The following is an 8,225-nucleotide window of genomic DNA, read 5'->3' on the forward strand; positions in this document are numbered from 1 at the left end:
TATCAATTATTTCCTTCATGGAACATGCCTTTGGTGTTGCATCTAAAAAGTCATAATCAGGGCCAGGCGCAGTGGCTCACACTTGTAATCCCAGCACTTTGGGAGGCTGAGGTGGGAGGATCACCTGAGGTCAGGAGTTCCAGAGAAGTCTGGCCAACATAGCGAAACCCTGTCTCTACTAAAAATACAAAAATTAGCCGGACATGGTAGTGCATGCCTGTAATCCCAGCTTCTAGGGAGGCTGAGGCAGGAGAATTGCTTGAACCTAGAGACAGAGGTTGCAGTGAGCTGAGACTGCGCCACTGCACTTCAGCCTGGGCAACACAGCAAGACTCATGTAAAAATAATAATAATAATAAATAAATAAAGTCATCATCAAACCCAAGGTCGTCTAGATTTTCTCCTGTGTCACATTCTGAAAATGCTGTAGCTTTGCATTTTACATTTAAGTGTGTGATCCATTTTGAGTTAACATTTGTGAAGCGTGTAAGGTCTATTGTCATTTTTCGCATGTGGATATGCATGGTTTTCTATGCAGACACACTGCTGCTGAGTTGGAAACAGCACTAGCTCAGGAGCCAGCAGACTGGGTGCTTGCCCCAGCATAACCACTAACCTGTTGTGTGCCTTTGAGCAAGAAAGAGGCCCTCTGGCCTGCTCCCCACGTGCAGAATGAAAGCCCTGGGCCAAAAGGCTGCTATAGATCCTTCTGTCCTCCAATCTGCAGGGTTCCCCTATTATTGTTTTCCTTCTAGTATAACTGCAGGACACATTTGCCCCTCACTCATGTTCCCACCTCAACAGCAGCTCTCCTGAGAAGAAGCTTTTCCTGGGTATCCCAGCCCATGGGCAGTACCTTCCTCAGAGCCCCTCCAAAGTGATGCCCACTACACCCCGCCCCGCATTTAGCTTCTGTTGCATGGTGATACCCATGGGTGTGTCCTCTCTCCAACTAATTAGGAGATTTCTTGAGAGCTGAGAATGTTTTGTATTTCTTCTATATGTCTCACAAGAATAAAAACAAAGTTAATAATATAATAGCAGCAACAATAATAATGATATGATGATTGCTACCCTTTCCTGAACATTTCAAATACATATGCTTATTTAATTCTGATACCACCCTGAGAAGTATTATCATCCTCATTTTACTAATGTGGAAGCTGAAGCATAAAGAGGTTGTGGGACTTGCCCAAGGTACCCCAGGAGGAAGAGTTTGGAATCTGGGTGCCTTGGCTCAGAAACCATGTGTGTGAGCACTAACTGCTACGAAAGCTTGGGTAGGTGCTAAGCCCCCATCCTTGCTGCATACATCACGTCTATGCATGTGGCTGTTCAAACATCTTTAGTCTGTGGCACATGTTTATATGCGTTCTAGCCCATCTCTATATTCCCAATATCTGGTATAATACTCCACATATGAATGTCTGGATGAATGGAGATGTTCTCAAAGAAAGGTCACCACCTACCACCACCACCACTGCCGTTCCCCCAACCCCATGGCCTTGCCAGCCATTCCACTTGTCCAATATCAATTATCCATTCATAGTCCCACCCCATCCCCCACTCCCAAGCACATTACATACCCTTAAAGCTAGTAGAACAAGCTAAGGAAGATCCCACTCACTTCAAATGATGTTTACCTAGCACTTTACCTATCTGAGCAAAGCCCTGCATAAATAATTCACCTGTCACATTCTCTTTTAGTACATTTTAGGACTCTTAATAAACTCTGGACAGCGAACTAATTTACAGATCTGATGGCACCACATGCCCATTTACACAGTAGCTTCTAGAGAGAACTTGCCAAGAAATTCTTCCATTACTCCCTGCTAGGTCCTTCCGCTTTCAGTGGAACCAGAGGCACAGACAGGACTCTAACCCTTCCCCTTCTGTCTGTCTCCAAAGCCACTGCCCATCCTGGTTTAGTCCAACCTTTTCAAGAGCCTTCCAGTGCAGTGTGGATATATATCCCTTGGGGACCTTGTTAAAAGGAAGATTCTGATTCAGTTGGTCTAGGGTGGGGAGAAAGAGTCTGAATTTCTAACACACTCCCAGGTGATGCAGATGTTCCTGGTCCCTGGGCCTCATTTTGAAAAGCAATTCCCTATCTCCTGCTTCAGCAGAACCCTGCACTCCCGAGCCCATCCTCCATCCTCCCAGTAATCTAACGCACAAGACTGATGACATCGCTTCCCCTCTTGCACCTCCTGGGATCCTGTCCACACTTCTTAGACTGACTCTAGCCATTTGTCTGAGACCTCAGCCTTTTTCTGCATTGCCTCCTTTACCCGTCCCCCACCCATAACACTGTTTACTATCCCTCAACATACCCAGTGTGTTTCTTCCTCCTCTGTAAAATTGCAGGGTTATCTCTTGCTCTATAAAGCCTTCCCTGATCTCCCTTTTCTTCCAAGTGTGATAAGAAGCCCTCCTGTCTGCCCCCACGGCACTTCTATATACCTCTCCCATAGCACAGGTGTATTGACCCAGGTTGTTCTCCCCACTAGATTGAGACTTGTGTGAAGGCAGGGACCAACCATGTCGTCATATCCTCTGTGACTCAACAAATATTTATGACGTAAACAGAGGAGAACCTCATTAAAGTATTCCTTCACACAAGGAGGGAACACAGTCAATAGAATTTCTAAAGGAGCAATAGCTACTTTGTTCTTAAGAGTACACATCTTTGTTACATGTAGAATCTAACTTTTTAAGCCTAATTAGATATTTGCCTATATTAATGTATTTTACTATGTCATTTGCTTTGCAAAGGGCAGATGAAAATTCCAAATGGCATTAAACAACTTCTAAGGGTGAAATCAGCAAATTAAATGAATGTAGTCTACAACTGGCACAGGAGAGAATGCTCCTTGATTGGGCTGCAGCACGACTTTTGCTCACTTGTTGAAGCCGTTGTTTCATAAATGGTCTTTTAGGAGGATTATAATGGAAATGGCTAGTAATGTTTAACAAGGTAGGTAGGTAGATGATAGATAGATAGATAGACAGATAGGTGGATAGATAGATACCCTTTGCACTTTAGGGATTAAATATATCAACCACAAATAATAATAGCTATAGGTTACTGGGCACTTGCTCTATACCAGGCTCTGGGCTAATTCTTTGCATCTGTGATCTTGTGGTCTCCTCCAAATAATCCTGGGAGATGATTTTCATTATCCCCATTGTACCAGTGGAAATATTGAGTCTCAGAGATTGAGCAACTCATCAATGAGTAAACACTTAGTGACAGAGGCTAGGCTGAGATCAGGTTTCGCTGCTTGTAACCACCAAGCAAAACTGCCTTTTGTCAAAGGTTTACCATGGTCCTGCGTAATTAAAAGACATGGGCATCTAGTGGCCATATGGCATGAAATACAAATAAAGAACCTCCATTCCCTGTGACCTGCAGTCACTTCAAAAAGAAACCTCAAAGACAGGCGCAATACCCAGGATGCCCACCCCAATGGCAGAAATTCAAAGCCAATTGAAATCCTTGATGGAACCCCACTTGAAGTGGGGAGTCTAAGACAAATGCATGTAAATGAAAATTTCATCGTTAAGCATAGAACTAGTAATTTCCTGGAACTAAGTCAAGCAAGTGTCACAAAGGAGCACCCTAGAGAGATGATCAATGTGACTAGAATAACTGGAAAGGAAAGTTAAACAACATCTAGGGAAAGCCCGATATGGTCCAAGTAATGCCCCATGCTCTTCACCTGTGTGATTTCATTCATTCCTCCAAGTGTCCCTGTGATACACTCACAGTCACGGCCATTTTACAGATGCAAACACCGAGGCTGGGGCAGATTCAGGAATTGCCTCATAAGTGACCGGACAGTCTTTTAAATCTGGGTCTGTCCTGTGTTTTCTGTGTAAGTTTGTGGAGTATGCTCACCTCCGCCATTCCTCAATCCCTACAAGCCTGCCATTCCTAATGGATTTTTTAAAGTTCTCTAAGAAGTCACTTGCCAGCAAACTGATAGAGCCCAGCCTGAGGCTGTGGTAAACACCAGCCCTCAGTGGGGGGTGAAAGACTGAAATTTCAGGAAATCATGGAAATACTAGTAATTCGAGAGCATTGAGACTTATTGAAAGAGCAGGAAACAAAAAACAAAAAAACTCCAAAACTTCATTCTATTATTGGAAACTTGAAGAGATGAAAATATGACCTTTTCTGCCTCCTTGCTTCTAAAATAGTGACAAATGTGTTTTATATTTTTACAAGCTATATTAACAGAAGTGACTCCAAATGTGTGTGGCCTCCCGGGAGCTCAGTGTTTCAATCTCTCTTTTTTTGGTTGTTCTTTGGCAAGGAGAAAAGGGACGCTTTTCTAGCAGACCAGTGTCTCTATGGTTTTGATATGGCCCAAGCTTTGGCCAAACAAAGCCGTAACCCAGCCAGTCTCTCAAACCATCTCTCTCACCCAACTCAGAGGTGCCCCTTCCAACCTAACGGCTGAGGCCTGACAGATACCGAAGAGGATCTTCAGAGACCCCAGAGGTCGGTGCCATCCCTGGAAACGAGAAGAACAGAGTGCTGGAAAGAATCTTCCACTCTTACTTTTTTCCTCTGAGCCTTGATTTCCATATCTGTGAAATGAGGAGACTCTGCCTACTTCCTGGAGATTTGTGAAGAATAAAGAACTTTTGCACGGTACCTGATGTAGTGGGCACTTAATAAAAGAAGCTAGACAGATGATTGCCTTTCTCCACAATCACCTCAAGGGAAATACTAAAGCAGAAAAGTCATTCTATGGGGGGCAGCTTCAGGGCACATGAAGAAGGAGGCACTCTTCCCTTCTACTGACTTGAAGGCAACAACCACTGCCATATGACTGCATGTCCACGGGGCTGCAGGCAGCTTTGTCTTACTAGGTGGCAGCTACCCACATCCCACTGAGCCTCAGTGGGAAATAGCTACATGACCAAGGAGGAGCTTGATGGCAAGGACTCCTTTAAAAGCAGAAGCCTGGTCCACTTCAAGGAGCAAGTGGCCAGTGCCCAGGCAGCCCATGTCTGCATCCTCAGCTACTCTACAGCATGACTCATACAGCTATGGAGTACGCCCTATGCATAGGCCCTGAACCAAGGAAGCAAATGAGGGCCAAAGCCCAGCCCATCCTCCATGCAGCTAGCCGGACTCCCTGGCTGGAGGAAGGAGGTGCCTCTTTAATTTTTATAAACCACATAGGAACTAGTGGTGGTCAGGTGCTTCTTTGGAGTTTATAAGACTGACTTTGAATCATAAAAAGAGTCCTTGCCTCCTTCCACCCCACCACATCAAGTCTCCCCTATTTGCTAGCTGACTAAGCCACAGTCCCTGCCTCAAGGGGCCCGGAGTCTCATGGTGGGACAGACTTGGAAGTAAATGACTGCAGGACAGAATAACCCAGCTAGGACAAGTGCTCCTGGAGAGACAGAGGAGCAACTGCCCAGATCACAGGACCCATTAGGGGCAGGGCGCAAAGGAGAAAACTTCGTAAGGATAGGGAAGTGCAGCCAAATGAGAAGAGGGAATGAGAGACAGGGAGCAAGAAGAAAGGACATGCAGGGAAAGGAAGAAGACAATAAAGGAATATTGCAAAAGATGAGATGGAAGTGAAAGAATGAAGAGGATCCCAGCCAGTACGAAGCAGCTTGTGAGTGTGCGTGTGTGCGCACGCGCGTGTGTGCACTTCCATCAGACAGAGACGTACAGGGGTGGGGTGCACTCTGCGCAAGGCATTGAGATGTCACTTTATAGACCTTATCTCATTGAGTCCTTATAGCAATCTTGTGATCATTACTATTCCCATTTTACAGATAAGGAACTGAGAGAGAGAGATAGAAGCCAAAAGACCCAGCTGATATATGATGGAAACCATGCTGCCCCCAGTGCACCACAGGAGAGGCAGAGCTGTCCTTTGCTGCTGGTGAATCAGTCCCTCCAACGCCCCTCTTCGTCTTCCCCCTGTGTCAGGCTATTGGATCATTGCAGCACCCCCTGGGGCCCCGAAGCCCTAGCCTCACCACCACAGCGAGGATTTCAAATGCCAGCTCTGACTGAGGCTAAGGTTGCTGGCATGAAATCAAGTCTGCCATTAGCACAATGTCCAGGGAACATTTGGGCAGCTCTCTGTCCTCTCAGCCCAGGTACATGGGGGTTATGTTAATTAAATAAATCTAATCATGGAAATGAACTGACCTAGGTGATGGGCACAGCACTCAGCTCCAAGTTACTGGTGATTGTCAGAAAATCCAATTAAGATAGAGCTGAGCCTACTGTGCTTCATACAGATAATTGAGGGCAAGGGTAGGGGCTAAGGGGAAGCTAAGAAAGGAAATCTTGTCTTAATATCCATTAAATCAATCTCCCTCTTAAGCAGTGCCAGATAGAGTCCAGGAAGAAACTAGAAGAGAATTTAATGGAAACTAGGTACAAGCCTGCTTTAGCATTTTCTTGAGATTCTGGCTGGGGGGCATGTGGCAGGCACAGGAGACAAGGACAGGCAAGCCTATGTGTCATGTGTCATTTAGGGAGCCATGGACTAGGACTGTGGAGGCCCAAGGTCAAGTCTGTTCTGGTCTCCATCACCAATCAAACACTTGATATTTGACACTGTCCTATCTGAGCCTTAATAAAATGCAGCACTAGACCTGGAGCAAAACCACCTGGTGGCTTTGAAGACCGTCAGCAGGAGAGGGGGAGAAAAGGAAAATACAGGAATTTGAGACAAATCTACCAACCTCATCACAGTGGAGCTTGTGTTTGTTCATTATGATACAGCACATAGAAAACGCGGGGTTGCTCAGGAGGGGGAAAGGATTTGTTTCTTTCCTTCGTCCATTTGAAATTTATTGAACAACTATATGTTCCAGGCTACAGAAACAAATACTGCATGGTCCTCGACCCAGAGAGAATCTCTTATAGGCCATGGGAGGCTGAGAAGTGTCTGTTTTTCTTCCCAGTATATCCCCAACATTTAAAAACAGGTTAATACTTAAATATAGTAGATGCTCAATAAATATGTGTTGATTAAATAAACCAATTTTATTCAAGACAAGTACGTACATTTTCAACAAAGCATTTTAAAGCTATAAGGAAGAGAAAAGTGTCCTGGGAACTCAAATGTGGGGCCCTCACCCTACTAGGGAAGCAGAAGGAGCGAGAATCCGTCCAAAGATTCCCAAAGGGCGCTGGACTGCGTGCTGCGGGTAGAGGGGTGGGTAGAAGTCTTCGGATAAAAAATGGGGAAAACAGTCGCTGGCCAGTGACATTCCGGGAGCATGGCCCATGGAAGAATCCAAGGCTGAGGGATCTGAGGTAGCCCTACAGGGAGATACTCTGCCAAAATCCAGCCACGAGAAGGAGGGAGGAGGCGGAGAACCAGTAAATAAGATTTGGTTTAGGCCGGAAGAACGGGCTGCGCCAACAACGAGAAAATAAAGTGGTGAGCAAGGGAGGGTGCAGCGCAGGCTAGAAGGGCGAGGAACTTGAGAATCACGGGCGCGGGAGACTGGCGGGGACGCAAGCCCGGAACTGGCAGAGGGCTGGACGGGCGCATGCGCGCGCGCAGCTGAAACTCGGGCTGATGAAACTGACAAAGGCGAGAGCGCGCGCGGTCCCACTGCCGCAGTGTTTGCACCGCCGGTAGGTGCTGCCCTGGCAGGGGGCGGGATCGTGGAGCGCCTCGCAGAACTGCACGCAAGCAAAAACACAGCCATCTCTCCGAAGCAGAAATGGAACAGACGTGGCCGGGGAAAGCCAAATATTTGTGAGATGATGTGAACAAAGGGGAAAAGTCAATCCAGGGAAGTTTGAGTTTCTGGTTGGAGCCTTCAACGGCTCTGAACGGTGGATACTTTAAGAGAACGTCCTTTGCCCCCGTTCTCCCTCTCTCCCCGAAGAAAAATAAATCCTTGGCAAAATGAGACTTGACGGCATGAAAAGAGGGTCTCCAGACTGTCCTAGCTGGCGCAGGCGGGGGCGGGGCCGAGGTTTCGCTTGGTGACACTGCAGCCTCGGCTCAACACTGTCACCCAGAAAGGCCCGCCAATGCCTTTATGCAGGAACGTGGCTCTTAGCAGAGTCTGAACAGGCGCAGGGCCAAGGAAATCTTTGTTTTTTGTTTTTTTCTCTAGCACTTCCTGCCAATACACCAGGGATATAACTCCTTGGTGTTTCTGCCTTACAATTGCTCCTTATACCCCACCCTGATCCTCAGCACTGCAGCTCCCAC

The 8,225-nt window shown here is 46.5% G+C and overlaps 1 long non-coding RNA gene across 1 annotated transcript in view; it reads left to right on the plus strand.

The window, feature by feature from the left end:
- The first annotated feature begins 7,618 nt into the window (after positions 1–7,618).
- LOC105542083 overlaps positions 7,619–8,225 on the plus strand; it is a 3,333-nt gene continuing 2,726 nt past the window's right edge. Inside the window, exon 1 of the long non-coding RNA XR_001006419.1 lies at positions 7,619–7,760. This is a non-coding gene — a long non-coding RNA (uncharacterized LOC105542083). The remainder of the gene's footprint in view (positions 7,761–8,225) is intronic.

Source organism: Mandrillus leucophaeus, unplaced genomic scaffold (genome assembly GCF_000951045.1).
Source record: "Mandrillus leucophaeus isolate KB7577 unplaced genomic scaffold, Mleu.le_1.0 Scaffold25, whole genome shotgun sequence".
Classification (NCBI taxonomy): Eukaryota; Metazoa; Chordata; class Mammalia; order Primates; family Cercopithecidae; genus Mandrillus; species Mandrillus leucophaeus.